Source organism: Delphinus delphis, chromosome 16 (genome assembly GCF_949987515.2).
Source record: "Delphinus delphis chromosome 16, mDelDel1.2, whole genome shotgun sequence".
Classification (NCBI taxonomy): domain Eukaryota; kingdom Metazoa; phylum Chordata; class Mammalia; order Artiodactyla; family Delphinidae; genus Delphinus; species Delphinus delphis.
This window is the reverse complement of record NC_082698.1, coordinates 8,749,097-8,769,106: the sequence shown is the minus strand read 5'-3', so window position 1 is coordinate 8,769,106 and position 20,010 is coordinate 8,749,097. Positions and strand designations below refer to the sequence as shown.

The 20,010-nt window shown below is 42.5% G+C and overlaps 1 pseudogene; it reads right to left on the bottom strand.

Annotated features, from left to right (window-relative positions):
* Positions 1-17,233: 17,233 nt before the first annotated feature.
* Positions 17,234-19,080, bottom strand: LOC132439262 (60S ribosomal export protein NMD3 pseudogene; annotated as a pseudogene).
* Between the last annotated feature and the right edge of the window lie 930 nt (positions 19,081-20,010).

The following is a 20,010-nucleotide window of genomic DNA, read 5'->3' as shown; positions in this document are numbered from 1 at the left end:
CTCACCGGTTCTCTGTGAGGATTAAAAGAAGTGTTGTGTGTGAAGTACTTGGCACTGTTTCCTAGCTAGTGGTCTCTAAAGGAATGACTATTTCCAGCCCAGGAGACAGATAAATGCCTCCCCACAGCAACAGGAGCTGTGATGGGTGGACATACAAGGAACAGAGGGGTCATACGTAGGGAGTGGTAAGGAATTCTTTACGTCATTTACTTTTACTCTTTACTAATTTTTTTCGAGTGTGTTGATCTCTGCACCTTGAGGGTGGGGCCAGGCTCTCTTGCTTTTCTGCTTGGGCACAGGAAGGTCATACGTATTACCCGGTGGCTTACTGGTGGAGACAAATCTACTCCAGCTCAATTGCCGTCAACACACATTTCCTGATAATCCATGCATTTGTTCACCAAATGTTAATGGGTCCCCTGGCGTCCCATTCGAATTTCATAACATTTTCATATGTGATAAACTCTCTTTTGATTTTTAAAAAGCTTTAAAAAATGTAAAACTGAAAACCATTCTGAGCTCTCAGGACAGACAAAAATAGGTGACAGGCCAGATTCACGCTATGGCTGGTTTGCTGACCCTTGTCATAAAGAAAAACCTAAATTACAGCGGGATAGAAAACATATGTGAGTAATGATAAGCCTTGAAGGGAAGAAGTGAGCTTTTGAATAGATGTTTTTAACTGTGGTCCTCCTCATGACTCTTGAGAAATGGACTGTCATCTATGAATTCAAATATTTATGTACAATTTCCATGTGGACCAACCTGTTTTCAGATTATTGGATAGATTAGATGGCAGGTTAAATAACTTGTTTTCCAAGCCCTGATTCAGGCATATGTGCAAATGGCAATTTGAATATGTTTAGGATTTTGGTGAGATAGGAAGCTGAACTTGACAGCTGCTGAGATGAACATTTTAGCCATCACCTTGATTCTCAGAAGGCGTTAGTTAATGGTGGGAGATGTGTGAGAGCTGGCAATAAATTTTTAAATCACCACATGTACTTCATGGGCTGTTTGTGTTCAAGTTTACTTTTCTGTGCAGACACCAGGATATCTCACCTGCCAAACGCAGTGCAGAGAACCACTCTGAATGCGTTTCTGTCATTACCCTTTCTTTTCCGTTTAGGGAGCATCTGCCATTTCAATACCTCGATCACCAACAGATTTGAAGAGGATGCAGACTTCACTGGACAGGAAACCATTATTAAAAAGAAAGAAAATTTATCAAAGAGAGGTGTGGAGGAAGTGGGAGGGAGGCAGAAAAGGGGAAAACAAGCAAGCAGTTGGAGTTTCTGCTTCTTTGAAGGAAATTTCAAGATTAAAAGCAATTTTATCTTCCTGGAAAATCTAATTGGCCTGTCTGCTATGTGAAAAGCCAGCTCGCGGATCACTTAGTACACCAAATGTTCTAGTTGCCCACCAGCCACCCAGTCTTTTTGATGAACAGAGCCTTTTCTTAAGTAAACATTTAAGGCCTAATTGGATCATTGGTGCGGTGTCACAGTAGTTAACGCACAGCTTGGAGGAGTTACATAAAAGTCAGTCTGAGCAGCACCAAGCACTGCTGGGGAGTCCGAGAGGGCCTGTGGGATCCAGTCGAGACTCATGCACCATTGCTCTTGGTGATGAGCAAGAAGTAGCAGGAATATCTCCAGGATACATGGCATGTTATACAGAGATTTGAAAAAAAATCTCAACAATGGCTGACCAGTGATAGGGGCTTTATTATTATGCTTAGCTAAGAATAGATTAAAATGACCCCAAAAGAGAGAGTGCAATGTTCTCATTGATTTTATGTCCCGTTCATTGGTTAAGACTGGAATGCAGAAACCAACATGGGCTAGTTTCAGCCTAACAAAGGAATTTACCATAAGGCTATGGGTCTGTGTGTGTGTGTGGGGTGTGTGTGTTTTGTTGGAACCTGAGATCAGTGCAGCTCGACCTCTGGAAAGGAGTGGGCTTGGGAATCGGAAAACTTGCTGTACTCTCTCCACATCTTCTGTCTCTGCTCCCTGTAGCCACTGCCTCACTTTTTCCCCGTCTACTTAGAAGTTTTCTCCATAGCTGTTCTGGTAAATGTCTAACAACCAGCTTTTCTGGAGGGAAAAACGCCTTGATTTGGAGTGTTTTCCAACCTCCATGGTGTAAATACTCCCATTGTGGCTGATTCAAATCTGCCGACATGAAGGTGGGGCTGGGCAGAGGTGCCCAGGAGCACACCATTGTATAATGTTTCCACTGTAAAGATACATGGATGTAAGTAATCTCAAGAGCATAGATAAAATAAAATGTAAATTCATCATAATAATATAAAATAATAGGAAATAATTAGGAAGTATGAGTATTCATTACCTTTGTAGTTAACATAGTTTATTTACACATAAGTTTATATAATTTAATTTTTAATAATGGTTGTATTAACAATTTTGGCTTGAAAAACTCCCTATGATTTAATAATCAGCTCTTGGATCTGATATATATGAGGACACACTGACTTTTTCTCACTTTAGTGCATGACATAAAGCACCAGTGCCCACCACACAGCTCCCGCCCCTAACAACAACCTCAGGCCCAATTTCACATTCCAGGGAGAGAGGATCTGGTTGGTTGAGCCTATGTCAGGTGCTCTTATTTGGCCAATCAGCTCTGGTTGGGGGTGGGGTAGAGGCTCTTCTTTCCAGGAGGGGGCAGGGATACTGAGTGTGTTGCAAGAATTTCTAGCAGCTTCTGTGTCTGTGGGAAATATTCAGAGGGTAGCGTTCAGGATTTCTCATGTACCAGACACTTGACAAATATTTTCTCATTTTATCTTCAGAATTCTGTGATCTGGGCACTATTGTTCCCATTTTACAGATGAGGAAACTGAGGCCCAGAGAGGTTTAGTGACTTGCTTAAGTTCACACAGCTAGTAAATTACAGAGCTGAAATTCATATTCAAGCCCATCCTTACCCCAAAGCCTTCTTTCCACCAAACAGTTGTTTCTCACGTGGTGATACCCTGCAAAATGGGACACTTGACCCAGAGAATAAAGTTCCTGACCCTGTGGAGGAATTGCCACAACTGGGCAAAGAAGAAAGGTTGAATAAGAGAAATGAGAGCAAAAGCATGGATTATTTTTACCCCCAAAACCCAATCTCTCTGCAGCCGCCTCTCTTTTTCCTTCTAATCTCTGAGGGGCAAGAGGCAGATACTGGCTTCATTGTAATTTAGGGTTTTGCTGCAGATCATGTTGAGTTGAATGGGGGTGTGGATGTTCATTTTTACCTTTTCCATTGTTTGCCTTCCCCGGTCACTTTTGTGTGTTCCTGCCCCCAGGTACTGGGCACAGTTAATTCTTCCTGCAATTAGTATTCATGGTCAGCTAAGCAGAACTAATGCAACAAACCGTTTTTACTTTGAAGGTTATATTACATGTTTCCAAGCTCCTGCGGAAAAGGCTCCTTATGAATACGATATTCTTGACTATCTCTAGGAATTTAATTTTCCCTTTTCTGAATTTTCAAGCCTGCCTATTGAATTCTTTAATGTGATTCCACAGGAAGCACCCAAGCCAGACAGACAACCAGGTATAGCCAAATTGTTAACATTTTAAAAATCTTTTCTTCCCTGGGGGTGCAAGTCAAGAGTACGTGCTTCTGCTTGTTTTTAGAGTGGCACTTGTCTCTTCTTTTTACTGGTTCCTTTGATATTTGTATATCATAACTCCCAATCACATTGGTTAAAAAAAAAAAAGCAAAGCCTATTTATTTAAAATAGTTACAAGGAGGGTGCTGAGAATTCTAAGTTCTGAACATTTCAAAACTATATTCAATTATTGCTGGTAATTTCGCAGATAGTAGAAGAAGCAAAAGTTATTCCTTAAAAAAAGATCCTTAAATACTTCTTTTAGAATAGCAAAGTGACTTCTTTACACTGAATGCATGATATCATTTAATACTTTAAATGGCCAACGATGGTCAGAAAATTCATTTAGCACCTTTGGGAAAATTCTGATGATCTCAAAACGATGACGTAAATCAGCTAATTTAGAGGGTTTTTTTTTTTTTTGCGGTACGCGGGCCTCTCACCGTTGTGGCCTCTCCCATTGCGGAGCACAGGCTCCGGACGCGCAGGCTCAGAGGCCACGGCTCACGGGCCTAGCTGCTCCGTGGCATGTGGGATCTTCCTGGACTGGGGCACGAACCCGTGTCCCCTGCATCGGCAGGCGGACTCTCAACCGTTGCGCCATCACGGAAGCCCTAGAGTTTTTAAATGTGGTTAAACATACTGTCTTACAGCTAGCTGTTCAGCTTTTTTTTTTTTAAATAAATTTATTTATTTGTTTATTTTTGCTGCATTGGGTCTTCATTGCTGCATGCGGGCTTTCTCTAGTTGTGGCGAGCGGGGGCTACTCTTCATTGCGGTGCGCGGGCTTCTCATTGCTGTGGCTTCTCTTTTTGCGGAGCATGGGCTCTAGGGCACGCGGGCTTCAGTAGTTGTGGCACGTGGGCTCAGTAGTTGTGGCACGCAGGCTCTAGAGTGCAGGCTCAGCACTTGTGACCCACGGCCTTAGTTGTTCCGCGGCATGTGGGATCTTCCCAGACCAGGGGTCGAACCCGTGTCCCCTGCATCAGGAGGTGGGTTTTTTTTTCTTTTTTTTTTTTTGCGGTACACCGGCCTCTCACTGTTGTGGCCTCTTCCGTTGCGGAGCACAGGCTCCGGACGCGCAGGCTCAGCGGCCATGGCTCACGGGCCTAGCCGCTCCGCCGCATGTGGGATCTTCCCGGGCCGGGGCACGAACCCGTGTTACCTGCATCGGCAGGCGGACTGTCAACCACTGCGCTGCCAGGGAAGCCCAGGAGGCAGATTCTTAACCACTGCGCCACCAGGGAAGTCCTGTTCAGCTTTTAAGATGTGTTGACAATATGATTTTGTCCTGTTTTCTTGCTTTTTTATTCTCCATATAGTGAAGATTAGCATCAGAATTTCAACGGATGCTCTTCAGAGTTTTATATTACATAAAAACCCAAAAAATCTAGGAAAGAAGTAATATCTGATTTTTTAAAAAGGTGCCTTTAATTCTTGGTTTCTGAATCTTAACATCAGATTTTGCTTATATTTTTCTTTTCACACTAAAAGATTTTTACTTATTTTTAAATTTACATTTCTTCTTTTGCTAACAGTGAATCTTATATCCATAAGATTGTGTTTTCCATCTTGCTTTGGCCACCAGGAAGCTCTGAGCCAAAATTGCGGCCAGCTTCTAGCAATTTGGAGGGGTGCAGGAACCTAGTTCCACTCCACACCGCACCCCACTTAACTTTTTCTCTCTTAATTGATAAAATTTTGTTTGTGAATTTCTATAAGCTATGTACCTCCCTCCTCCACCTCTAAAAAAATAAAGCGAGGTGTATAAAATGTGAATCAAAAACATTGCTTATTGAGAAAATGGTGAGGCCCCTAATGAAGGTGTCTCCCGTTTTTCTGCTGGGGTTGAGGTCTACCACCTGGGTGTCTCTGCTTCATTTACATCTCACCCCAGGGTCTCACCCAGAGCTGGGCCCTCCAGTGCCCAGTGGGGAGGGCAGTACAAAGATAAATCCAGGATGATAGGGTGGCTAAGGAGTGCTTAGCATGGAGGCCCAGGAAGCCCACTTCCCAAAGCGCTCTTAAACTTAACGGGAAGAAGTGATTCTGCTGTTTGTGAGTGAGGTCTTCAAGTCAGGGCCCTGGAGCGTGGTCTTGGCACGTGGGACAGGGGCCTTTCGGGTTGGTGGGTGAGGGTTCTGTCCCCAGCCCGGAGATCATAGTCTGCAAATCCTCTTGCGATGAAATATGCCGTTTCCATCGCTATATACAGATGCACGTACACATTTTTAAAAATCACACTCTCTGACTTCCCTCTTTCTTCCCCACCAGTTTTCCCATGCAGGTGGTTCCCCACCAGAAGCCCCAGAGATCATACTCACTTTGAGGGAATATGCCCAGATGCATTTACCCTGGCCCTGTCTGTGCAGTGCCCTCACCCCAGGGGAGAAAAGGAGGTCTTTGAAAACATCTATTTCGCCTAGAGGATTCACTTTAAAAACTGTGGAAAGCTACAGCTGCCTCTGGAGGAAAAATTAAAGTGGAGTGTTCTCTCTTAAGAATCTGATTAGTTAATAAGACACCTAAACAAACAAACACATACAATGCAAGGCCATTTTTTTTGCTCTGATTAAAATACAGAATCTATTTTCTTGAACACCCCAAATGATCATGGCTTTTTTCCTTCCTGAGAATGCTTCAGACCCGTAATCCAATCCATCGACTGTTCATTTCTAAAAAAAAAAAAGTCTGTTGGTGGATTTCTTCTCAAAATGTGTGCTTAGGACAGCAGAAATTTCTGACGAGTCAAGTACAGGAGATTAAAGCTTGCAATGTAAATCAGTTAACATCTGTAATTTCCCTTGTTCTCTAATGCTATTAGTTATTTAAAGGGTAAAAAAAAAGGATGTTTTACTTAATTTCTTTGAATCTTACTAGGTACCCGGAGCTTAACTTGATGATTTGTATAAGTGATAGTAATTGCTGGGACTACAGATGAGTATTATTAGCTATAAAATGAACATGGTTATATGTCCAACAGAACTAGCAAGGGACAGAAATGCGGTTGTATCCAAGAGAAAATAATTACAGCAATAATCAGTGTAATTCATGATAATGGCTGAATTGAATTTCACACCATAGCTCCAAGCACTTACATTTAATGAATGTAGTTTGTGCTTGTTTACTAAAAAGGTTTTTAGCAGAAAATCGATAATGTAACTTCAGTGTTTCTAATTGCAAATGCAATTATTTTTTTTTAAGGTAGTGGTTCAATAAGGATTTTGTAGAGAAAATTGAGGTATGTGAGTGCTGCAAATGCTGGCGCTTTAATTAGTCTACCTGTACATTAGTGCCATGTGCCTTAATATCTATTTATTACAACATATTGATTAAAATGGATTTGTATTCAATTTTAAGGTTAGCTAATGTAATGGATATTGAAACTTTTCTGGAAGCATTGGTTGGGATTACAACATGTCACTGGGTAATGAGACTTTTCTTCAAGAGGTGATTTTGGAAATCATCCTGCGAACCTGACTGTGAGGCCAAGGAAGGGAGGCCCAGGACACGTGCCGTGCCAGTTTCCAGGGAGCGAGTGGCAGGGACACGTGTGGCGTTCGGTCAAACAGGAGGTGTGTGGATTAATAATGTTGTTACAGATTCTTGCTTATTTGGATTAACTGCTGTTTGAACCTTTTCCAAGCTCAAGATATGCCTGAAATTGTTATGGTGGGGTCGATGATCTTCTCCAGGGTAAATCCTTTTGACAGATCTCTGGGTTTGGAGATCCACAGCTTGCCTAGCCTGAACCCCTCAATCTGAACAAGCTGGGAAAGCGCATTGTCTCAGGTCTCAGGCCCACGTTCATAACTCACCCTGATGTGAACTGATGGATCAGCGTTCTTTGCCTACCTGGATCCCTTTCTCAAAACCAACCCTGAGCCTGCCCTTTCCTCCTCTTGCGTGGTCATCATGGTCACCATCGTATCACCACCACCACCACCATCATCACCATCCTCTTTCTTCGTGCCTTATCTCTGCGGCGTGTGCATTGGATGTACGATACAGTCTTGCTAAGCATTTTTGGAAATTTATTGCACAAGCTGGGAAGATCCAGCTCTCGTCCAGCTGAAATCCCTTTATAGCCTAAATTCTAAATATAGTCACTGGACTGGGATTTCTAACCTTGTTTTGATGATATCCTGGTGTCGTATCTCAAAACCAAATTAATATTAAGCTTGAATATTTTGAGTGTGGGTGAGGAGCCGGGTTGTGAATTACAACTTTGTAACCGACAGGGATATGCTGTTGAAATCCAAACGATGTTAAAGTCCCGACTCACACAGTGTTGCTAGGAGTCTAAATGAGAAGCAAACATATCAGCAAACCTGAGGGTCTCTATCAGGCTTTTGTTAGAAATGAGCCCCTGGCAGGAGGCCAGTTGAGTTTCTGGACCACCATGACAAGGCCTGGGGTGCTGCTTTGTGGAGAACTGCCCTCTACCCTTTGAGGGCCAGCTGGCCGCCTACCACCTCCAGGGGGTCTTTCCTAAGAGTCAGAGTCCATGGGTCCCTCCCTCCTCTGGCTTCCTATGGAGTATCAGCGCTTCCTGTGTGCCATGCACTGTACTGGGGGTGTCACGCGGATCATCTACTTTTACAACAGCGCTTGGAGGCAGGCAGTATTGTTACTCCCATTTTCCAGATGAAGACACTGAGGCTCAGTGAGGTTAAGTCAGTGGCTCAGATTCAGGAGGCTAGAAAGTCGGTGCAGGTGCTGGAGTTCCAGTGTTTCCTGGAAACACTGGTTCGCTGGCTGCCTGTCTGTCCTGGGTGCTCCAAGTCGACTCTACCTACTATTTTGAGGTTGAGTTGTCAGAGGTGCATTTTTCTCATATCTGGGCTAAATATTAGATTTCATTCTATTTCTCCCATTCTCTACTCCCTTCCTCTGCCACCTCCCTTCACTCCTGGTACCCTGCCTATAGATCAATAAATGTTAGGTAAGTGAATGATGCCAAGACCCGGGTGAATCTGACTTGATTGTATTTCTCTTTATGCAGAGAGCGAGGCTGCCTTCCACGTTGGGTGTGAACCTCTGCCCTGTCCTCCCTGCGGTCTGAAGGCTGAGCGGGTGGCCTGTTTCCGTCCTGAGACCCGGCTGGCGCCTGGACAACAGCACCAGGTATGTGGCTTTTATCTTCATGGGCGCGTCCCACAGGGTAAGTGAGATGGAGAACCAGGGGCAAAGCAAGCATTCTGTCAGGGCAGGACGATGGCATGCGGAGAAAGTCCACTGTGGGACCTCCGGGGAGCCCGTTCCCTTCCTGAGCCTCAATTTGCATGTCTGCAAAGTAGGGCTAATGACTCCTGCCCTGACTCCCTCCTGGGCTTGTTGACAAGGCTCAGCTGGGGTGTGGTATTCTCCCTGCATTTTGGAAATTCTAAATTTTAAAGTTAAGGAGGAGGATAAAAAAAGGCACCAGGTGAATGGGGTTCCTGGTGTGGGATGCAGTCCCTTCCGTAGGGAAATAGCCCCCAGATGCCTCCTCCTTTGCCACCTGTAAGGGGGAAATGGCCCAGTCCTTTGACAGTTGGAGTCACTAATCTATGGATTAAAAAGTTAATGCTTAGCCAAACGTTCTTCATCTTTTGGGATATGGTGTATATTCAATATGGCTCCATGGAGCCAACCAGGAGCCCCTGGTTGACGGAACGATCTCTGTCAGGCTGGAAAAGACAGACACCCTAACTGTTTGACCAACAAATGTATAGAAAACAGTGGCCAGTAAGTAGCAATTACATGATAATCTTATCCAAAGAAAATGTGGGCTCAAATTAAGATGATTTCACCAGGAAAACATTAAGGTATACAAAGAGTTCTTAATAAATAGAAATAAATAGTACAGGGTTTGCGCCATGGTTATTTTCGATGGTTATCTGCTCTCGCTGCCGCTGCTCTGGCTGCATTTTCCACGGGGCTCAGAGCGGCATTTTGCTCTACAAAAACAACTAGCTCCTTTCCAGCCAATGATTACTTCTAATTATGCTTTCCCCTGCCATTATTCTAATAGACCTGTCATGTTGCTTGAAGGACTCTGGCGTTTGGAATATACAACAGCTTTTATGGAGGGACTGCTGGAACACTTAATATAGCTCTTTTTGAATTATCAAGTTCTATCCTTTTGAAGTCTGTGTTAGTGGAACTCCTATTTATGAGATGTGCTGTGCTTAAAGGTTTGCTATTGATGAAGAGGTCCAACAGAGCCTTTATCGTAAGTATGGCAGCATTCTCCCTGAGAGATAAATAGCCGTGCTAAAAGGTATGGTGTGTACCTAGGCTGCAAATTACTAGCCAAGTACCTCCTAACAGTGTACTTCAAAAATACCTTTATGCTTCTTGTTTGTTCTCCTTTCCATAGAGAAGAGTGACATTTCTTAAAACATAGAGGGGTGGAAGCATGCTGGTCATCATTGGTCATCGACATTACTCGGGTTTGAGGAACGTGTTTGTTCCGGCGCTGGGTGTCTGGATATATGCATACGTGTGGCTTACATCCTCTGTGCTTGCTGTTTCAAGAATTTGCTTTTCTTTAAGTTGCTTTAATTTAATGATGGACGTGGTTGGACTCAAGCACTTTTTGGAGGGGGAAGAGGGTTTATGAACAGGGATGCCTGTTCTGGGGAATCTGGAAAACACTACTGAGGACAGAGCAAGGGATCTTCAGGTAGTGATAGGTACAAATGTTGGGCAGTGTCGGTCGGCTTCCGGCCGACTGGGCAGGCGGCAGGTAGGGATCTTAGAAGGGGGTGGCTCGATGGAGACGTCGTCAACAGAAGTGGTTCCCAAAGGTCTGATTATCTGGGCAATTTGATGTCCACCAGCTGGGGTGGAAGTTTCCTTTAGCAGTTCAACCAGGTTGTTTCTTGTAGACCCAAAGTTGTAGGCATTTGAGGCTAAAGTAATTGGACAATGCAGGCCCTTTCTTTGGCCTTGGGCTGCTATCACACAGAAGGACATCGTGCGGTTCACACGCACAGGTATTTGGGGGGAATGGGTGATCTGGCTCCCTCATGGTGTACAGAAATGCACTCGGGATACTCCACGTTTCTACCAAGCATCCCAGATGCAGAGAAAACTCCCTTGGCGGCTGACATAAAAAACACAGAAGCAGGACCATGGAGCAGCTTTTGACCATGCGGCAAGCATTTGCATCGATTCCCCTAAGAAGGCAGCCTGCTCCAGAGTGTTTGCCTAGGGTTTTTCACTTGGAACCTTCATGCATCAGAACTTTGACTACACACTGCCTGTCTAATTCATCTTCACCCATATATTTTACCATTACGGACAGCCTTCCCCTTAAGCTTGTCTATTTACTAGCTGGTGTGACAGATGACAGCGACTCTGAGCCATGTTAGATGGCATTTGTATGGCTCCAATGCCAGAAGCATTCTAAGCGCCGGTGTTGCATATTTATTGATCTCCATATTCCCAATAATCTGAAGCCCGTCACATTTGACAACATTATGTGGAGAGGTCAGCTAGATGGGGCTAATGAACCTGTTTCCAAGATGGATGTTGTTTTCCACAACATTACCCTTGCAAATAGCTGTCAGTGGGGCATTTCACTGTTGGGCCAGGCATTTGAGGATCTTTTTTTTTTTTTTCTTAAATAGTTGGCGTTAACATTAAACAAAACCTGAAGCTATTAAATCATAGTATTTATTTACGATAGAAAACATGGACGCCCTGGCATCTTTCCAAATGAAAATCTTATTAACAGACACGGTGCTTGTGGGAAAGTCCTCAGCAACTGGAGATTGGCTTGGCTGTCTAAAATGCTTGACGGATTAGCCCGAGATGATGTGAAGGACCAAATGGGAAATGGCTGAAGTCTGGAGGATTAAACCAGCAAATAGAAAGGCTTGCTGCAGACCAGAGGCACGTGGTACTTTTGTGACCATGTTTCCAAGCTTCCACACTGCTGCGAATAACCAGCACAAAATGCGCTCAGATTTAGATGAAGATTGACAGGAAGAAAGAAAGAAAGAATAGGAAACAGTATTTGCAAAGAGGATACCGTTGAGTGAAATGCTGCGTGTGAATTAACCACACTGGAAATGCATCGGGAGCAGTAATGAAAATATTAAAGACAGGTTTCCTGCACCTGAATCCAGAGCTCTTTGAAGCCCTGCAAAGGGACATTTAGAGACTTTCACTGTCTGTCTGTCCTGAGGGTGACCATGGCGGACAGTGATCCCAATGGCTCTTCTAAGGAATCCATCCAGGTGGATGTATCTTCTTTAAACATTCACTGAAGAGTTTTTAGCAGCTATGTGCCAATGTGATTTCTGAGAAAGTTATTGTATATCTCGGTAGGGCCACTGAGAATTTTGGGTTCTTTAAGAAAAGCATAGTCAATCTTTAGTTTGAAATGCATTATTTTACAAAGGTAGGTGTATTTAATGGGTTTCTTCATGGCAATGTTCCTCTCCCACTGTATCCCAGAGCAGACACAAACAAGGCTAAATAATGAAATTAATGGTACTTGGCTACTGGCTCATCCAGAACTTTCTTAACAATGAATTCATTTATTCAGTGCTAGCATTTAGGAACATTAATCCACCACATTGCTTACAGTCACAAAAATTGAAGAACTTCTCAACTTGTTTATTTTGTAGGCAGGATGCCAGAGAAGAGATGATTAACTATTGTGCTTTTTCCTTTAGTGGATCTCAGTACCTCTTCTCATCACACCTTTTTCAGGTTATGCCTTTAGCATCGTGTTGAATGAAGAGGTAGAAAAGAATTGACGAGTTCAAGAGCAGTGAAGTTCATTGCGGGGCAGATGCTTATGTTCTTTTCGGATGAAAAACTTGTTTCTCCTACATACCCCCTCCTCCACTCTCACGGAATATATATACCATTAAGAGAGCATGTTCTCTCTTTGATGAATACCTAAAAGTAATAGGAGAAACAAAGTCAGGTAATGGCAAAAGTCAGCTCCAAGTAAGGTAGAGTGGTACAGCATGCTGCCTACAATTTGCGAGACACAATTCTCATTAAAGAAAAACACTGACAAAAAAGTCATATGTGAGAGATGCAAGTTAAAGCTACCCTAGGCAGCTTTAATTTAGGCATGAGCAAATTACATGAATAGCAGTTGCTATAGTAACTAGTAGATAATACGGTGTTTATGTTGCTATTGAGATATCTTGTACTTTACTGGAATAAGAAAAAAAAAAAAGATTTCCAGGAGCACACAGGCGCTGCATGAAGGGAATGTATCTCATAACCATTTTACTTCTTTATTTTACTGTTTATTTATGGTGAAATGGGCACCTACAATTACATACAGCCCTTGGCTTGGTTTGTTGTTATTCGTATTTTCTTAACTGAGATGTCCCTTTGAAAGCCCAGTCCCTGAGACATCTCTGAAGCTGCCCGGTCTGCCATCTTGGATGCCGCCAGGGGGAGAATTCTGTGGTTGGGCATGGCATGCCGGGAGCTGTAGGCCACCATGGGTCAGATGACTTTGAACCCAAAGGCCAAGAATGCTTGAGAATTCAGGGCAGGACAGATGCCGACAAAGGTTGTGATGTTATAGATTTGATGTAACGCAAGGTAGTGCACTATTATGCATTACGGAGTGCTGGGCAGTTAGCATGATTTTAAAAAGCATTTGAGGTCCCTTCTAGAGACAAGGAAAATATCTCAAAGAGGACTTGTGACGGATGAAATGCAGTTGGTGCACATCTAAGGCTGCAGCTGATGGAGAGGCGGTAGAGAACATAGCAAGGTGCACAGTTGCCATTTTGCGGCATGCGGGAGGCTGGCGGGCAGACCCCAGTAACTCGGGTCCCAATTCGGATTTGGGGGCCTGGCTGCTGACTCCATGGCAGTTCACCCAATAGTTGCTCTGCCTTTCACTGCTGTATATCACCACTTCCAAAGCTGGTTTGGGCAAACTCAGGGTGCTTCCAGACCTTTCAAATTCTTTTTCTTTTTTAAGCTTTGTTTTAACTATAATTTATTTAACTTTAAGTTTACAGACCTTTCAAATTCTTAACACAACATTGATTTATATTAATTTAATTTAAAAACTCATGTCAATTAGGGTTTTTTTCTTTGGGGGATGGAATAGGGGGAGTCTTAAGAAGGGGAAATACAGGGGTAGAGTCCCACCAGCCCCAAATGACTGTGGTGATGGAAACAAAACCTGAATGCACCGAGGTGTCTTCGTCTGCATATTCTTCACTTCACACCCTCCTTTGCACAAATTCATTCACAGTTTTCTCTCCATAAGATGACGCAGAGCAGAGTAAGCATTGTCTCTGAGGCCAGAAAACCTGAGTTCTAGTCTCAGTTCTGCCCTTTCCTAGGATTGTGGCTTAAAAGAAGTAAGCCATTAATATTCCTCACATGTCAAATGCTCTTAATAATGCCCACCTGATCAGCGGGGACTGCATGAAGCTGGAACACTCTGGCTGAGCATCTGGCTATGAGCTGCATCTCTCAACAGCTGTTCTTTAATGGTGCATCTGTCTTGGCTAGTCCCAGATTCAGGTGACTCATTTGATGTCTCTGGCCTCAGTTTTCTCATCTGCAAAATGGTATCCTTGGCCTTGCCAGCCTCAGAGATGCCCTCCTCCTCACATTCTGCGATTATATGGCATAAGCTTTTCCAGATTCCTAAATGTCCTTCCCTTAAGAAATGTGTGCAAAGACCTTTTGAGTCTTCATGGCCAAATGCAAATTCCTCTTCTCTTCCTGAGTTTGAAGAGCTGCTCCACTCAAAAGTTGGTTTGAAATGAGGTCTTGTGTATATTACAGGTGTGGCTTCTGGGCTGGAAGGAGTGAAGAAATCCATTTGAGCTTTTGCCTTTAGGCTGATAATATGTTTTAATTTCCATTTCACAAATGAAACAATTGAATTTTCCGGAGCTTAAGCGACCAAGGCAAGGCCTCACTACCCTCAGCAGTTTGGTAGCCTCTACCTGCTATACGTTTATTCTCCCGGTGGGGTGTGGGAGGCCATCACCAGAAGGGGGCAGTTCCAAGGAAAAATGTTCAAAGGGGGAGGCCAGTGCATGCATCTTTACTCAGTTACCGTCAAAACCAATACCGCATCACAGGAGAAGCAGATGGTGGGCCAGGAACCCACAGGAGGTGCGAGGAGGGAGAGGGAGGGGTATTGAACTGCTTGAAGAGCAGTATTTGGTCACCAGATTCATAATTCCCATCCGTCTCCGAAGCCCTTGGTACCTGAGACCCTTCAGCACCTCACCCCACATCATTGCCTTCAGATCGCAAAACTCATCAGACTGTGAAGCGAGCTGAGTAGGAATCAATTTTTTGTCTAGCCCCAGAAATTCTTTGGAATAATATGTCCAAATGGTTATCTCGTCTGTTGCAATTGGCTTGAAAATATCAGAATTTCTATGAATATTTGTGAGATTTCCATGTACCATCTGGCTCCCTACATGTGAGTGTGCCTACACAGATGCCTGGATAATGTATAGGGAGCCAGCATATTTATTTTTACAGAGGGTAATTATTACAGTCTCTCCTTCCAGAAATGAGCCTTCTGTTTTATGTTTTCAGAGCGAACTTGTGAAATATTAAGATATTTTACTGCCTTAATGTTCTGAATTGTTTGCCTCTCCATCCTGCAATCTAAAACTCATTAACAGTCGAACAATTTAATCAGAATGAATCAAGTTGTGAAATGGATACACCGGCAGTTCACACAGCCATAAAGCATGGCTGAAACTTTTCTGAACAGCTTCATAAAACTTAGAGGCAGCAGGAAATAAATGATTATCCTGGACAATATCAGAGTGAACAGAACCTGGAGCCATGAACTTGGTAATTGTTCCTCCTCACTCAGCACATTTGCTAAGGCTTGGTCTTAATTCATGGGAAGGACCAGTGAGTATAGGGATTTAAATTGCCAGTCCTTCTGTAAAGTTTTTCTCAATTATAAGCATGATCAGGGAAGCAAAGTGAAAGTGGTATGTTAAGCCTGACTTTAAATTCCGGAAGTTTTCTTCTATTAAAAATAGTCCTTGGGGACGCTGGGAGGCTCCAACCCACAGTGTTTGGGGAAGACCTCAATTTCAAGAGTGACTCATTCGTTATACTTTTAAAATATCATTCATCCCAGAATTCTCTCTGCAGAGGTGGGCGCGTGTGTTTGGTGGAAATGGGTTTTAGTTTCATTCCTAAGTTTGGGTTGCATTCACATCAAATATTGTCTGACAGAGTCAGTTGTATTATGCATTTGAAGTCAAGGCCACCAGTAGGGCAACCAGTTCGTCCTCAATTGCCTGGAACCCACTGACTCTCAGGCAAATTGGGATGGTTGGTCCCATTAAAAAGTCCCAACTCCCAGATATTTCCTGGCATCAGTGCCTAAAAATTACTCTCCCTTCCAATGTAAGAATTTTGCCTACAGCTTCTTAATCAGATGATTATCCAGAATAGTGTTTTATATATATATAAAGTATATATATATATATATATATATATATATATATATATATATATAGTTCATAACTTTTATCCCATCTTCTTCTGAGAATGAATTGAAGCAACTATGTAGGCATCCAGCACATGTCTGGGTATTGAAGTTTCCCCATCTCTACGTGGTCAGTGAGAACTTGTGAAACAACAAAATACTCTACAGTTTTGATATTATAAACTCAAATTGCACCACCTACACCATGCCTCTTTGTTCATTTTTTTCACTTTAGAAAGCACAGGCCTTTATTCGAAACTTCAGAATTAGGGAGTCTGATCTTAAAAAAAGGAAAATGTTCCATTCAGTACTTACTTAATTTCCTTATTTAGTGGTATATATAGGATTTATGAATTAGCTCTTAGTTCTGGCATGCTTAGTAAGTCTGATCTTGCTTACAGAAATAGGTTCTTAATACTTCATTTTCAGAACACTTTAAAACCCAAGCCAATGCTTTTCCTTCAAGGATGCGGAAGGCATTCCTCATTCAAATCTGATTCATGGTTTTATAAAGCATGAAGATCACTTTTATTACTTCATCATCTATATGCTGGATTCTAATATTCTTTTTGATGGTGATGTGTTCAGTGATAGAAACTTAAAAAGAGAGAATTCCTTCTCAATTTGTAAACCAAAAATTTAAAAGCAAAATCCCTGAAGTGATAGGAAGACATTTTTATGACATAAACAGCTACTTCACTAAGCTGCTGGCACAAGCCTAAACGACAAAGGTACGAATTGTTATTTAACCTTTAAATACTGTTTGCTACAAATCTACAAATATTTTAAATATACTTTCTTCTGCAGTGAAAATTAAGAGAATCCCCAGCTTAACAGCTTTTGAAGATGCAAATATTACGAATAAAAAAGATAACTTTCCTAGTGAATATCCAATGATAAACTGAACCCTAAGGTTTCTATCCCAAGGACATAAAAATGATCTAAATTGGACTAAGTGCACGGCAAGTTCATATGAAAAATGATTCTTCATATGCTCTTCTACTAAAGCTATCAATATAAAAACAATCTAAAAGCTTGTTTTCTGCTTGAAGATTTAGGTAACCTCCCAGGAATCACAACTTGTGAGCTTTTAAACCCAGAGCTATAGTATGTGAAAATACTAGTGCCTCATAAAAAAGCAAGCCGATAAAATTCCATATGTAAATAAATATCAGTAATAATTACATTCTGCATAATATTTTTTAATCTAAAACTTCCAAACCATCAACCTTTTTCAGTGCTTCGAGTGAGCAATCAAAATAGTCATATTTATTCAGGTTTAAAACTACATTTCTCTTCTCTCAATATGAAGGCATAGACAGAATAGACAGTAAAATTATTTTGTCCAACATTCTGAGCCTATGGATGTGGAAACCATCTACAACATGATCTCATTAGGTCATCATCGATTCACCTTCTTCACCAGTAGCATCTTGGGGAAATGTGAAGGTCTTCAAGCATCTCAGCCAGACTAATTCGAGGTGCTCCTTCATCATCTGTGTCACTTTCCACAGGAATCGTTGAATCTCTATAAATATTCACACTTTTTCTAATTGCCTCATCTTCTTCCAGATCTTCAAGGAAATCTGGGTATTGCCTTTCATCATCTGTATCCATGTTTTCTCTATCTCTTGCAAGCTCTTTCAGTTTCCGGTTTCTAAGACACTGACGTTTGGTACGGTCATAGCTCTTCTTGACTAGCACCACATCTAGGACTCTATCTGGTTTCATTTTGTTGATATGCTCATCATTTAAGTTACAGTTGGCCAGATCAAACCCCAACACCAGGTCTCCAGGATTCAGAAGACGTCCCAAATGAGTACGACAAAAATACTGTTTATCTGTACTCATTTCAGATGTTTTCTGTACCCAGACTTCCCCGAGGGTATGCTTTTATGATACCATTCCAGCACCTGCACTGCGTTTTAGGTCTCGGACTATGCTGCATTCCATAACAATAAACTCCTCTAGCTGTTTGGGATGTGGCATAAACTATTGAAAGGGTGACTCCAGAAAGCGCTCCCATCAATATCTGCAACTTGTAGGGTATTTGGATCTATGAGATGGATGACGCTGGTTACTCGAATACACACACAAATCTGGTTCATGTTTCCCAGGATTTGTGCCAGTCTTGCAGACAGACAAACAACATTATCCTTGCATATTGGAACAATTTCCACAGAAAAGGTGCTTTTGTAATTGTATGTGTTACTATGGATATCCTGAGAGATCAGTCTCTGTGAGGCTTTGTATCTAGTGGGAACAGTACACTGAAGAAATTCTACCATCTTCTGAGCATGTTGTTTTGAGGAATAATAGAAATCCAGCCCATCATGAATCTCTTTGATACGAAGTGTATTCCGGTGCATGCCACATTTCAAAATCAGCTGTTCTAGATGGTAGAAAGTTCTTTTGTGCAAAGTCGTTTGCCTGACTTGCACCACAGCCTTCCAGAAATCCTCAGCTTCCACTCTGTGGCAGTCTCCACACATCCGGGCCTGAACAACATAATCCGCCACAAACACTTGCTGAAGGATAGCACCATTCATCACCTCTTTCTGAAGAGTTAGTTTAACTTTAAGTCTCTTAGAACGGGGCTCAGTCCAAACAAAGCTTGCATCTACAAGACATACGTTACTCAGAGGGGCTTTGAATATTTTCAAACACAAAGCAAGAAGTTCCTTGGATTCTAAGGCACGTTGTGCCCAAGTTCCTGGTGGCTGGAAATATCTTTGACATTGTTTGCTGAAAGATAGAGAGACTTGTTTCGGAATGCCTTGGCTGATATCTACTTTACTTCGCAGGCAAGCCACACAAATACTGGCAGGATTTGGACTAATCGGGGCACCACGGTCGCAGCACAAGATGTGTCCAGGTGTGTGCTTCACGGGTTCTGTCATATACTCCATTTCTCTGTATATCTTAGCGCCTCTGGGCCAGACCCAGATGTGCTGAAAAACCGCGGCAGGACCAGTTCCTATCGCCCAGTTCTTATTTTGTAATTTGCACCAGCAAAGCACCATTCCTATTCCACACAGGCTCGTGCGGCCCAAATATAGAAGCCCTTACAGTCTCGTCACTCCGTTTTCTTTCTCATTATTAAGCTCTCACTTTCAGGGTTGGGTTTATTGGACAGACCTGGGCTTCTCAACATCCATTCGTACTCTTTTGACTGTTCCATCAGATGAATTCTAACTTCACCACCTCCTAGCTGTGTCACCGTGGACAAACGCTGTCCCACATTATGCCTCAGTTTTCTCCTCTGTGAAGTGAAGATAGTAAGACTGAAGCTGTAGAGTTGCCATGTGGGTCACCATATGTACAACCCATAAGGGAGAAGTACTTTGGGTGTCAGAACATGCCTGACCGTGATTTGGCCAAGTCCAGCTGGGAGCTCTGGGCTGTCTCTGGCAGGCAGGGGTCCATTAGTGACTGATTGGGACATGCTGATTTTAGTGTAAGCACAAACTTCTAATCCACGATTTCAGGGGCCCCTCATGACCCACGGCTAGAGAGTCACCGTCAGAGAAAGGGCCTGCTCAGTTCTTTGTGAATTATTTCTTGACTTGTGGAATGATAATTTTATCGCGCTTTGTACATAGAACCATCCCTTCCCAGTTCCCTGAGATTTTGGTTTACCTGGGTTTACTTCTGAATACTTCCCCTAACTACCCCTCATAGGATTCATCAAGATTTGGAAGTGATATGGGTTATTTCTGTTTGTTTAGTGGCTACCTTTAACATTTTAACATGCATACTTCTATTAACAAATAACAAAGTTTCTCAGTATTTTATCCTTCTTTTAAACTATGAGATCATTAAAACATTACACATAGCCAGCAGTAACAATAACATTTTGGCAATGTTATTTCATCTAACCCTCTCATTATTACTATTATTACTATTGTTATTATTATTA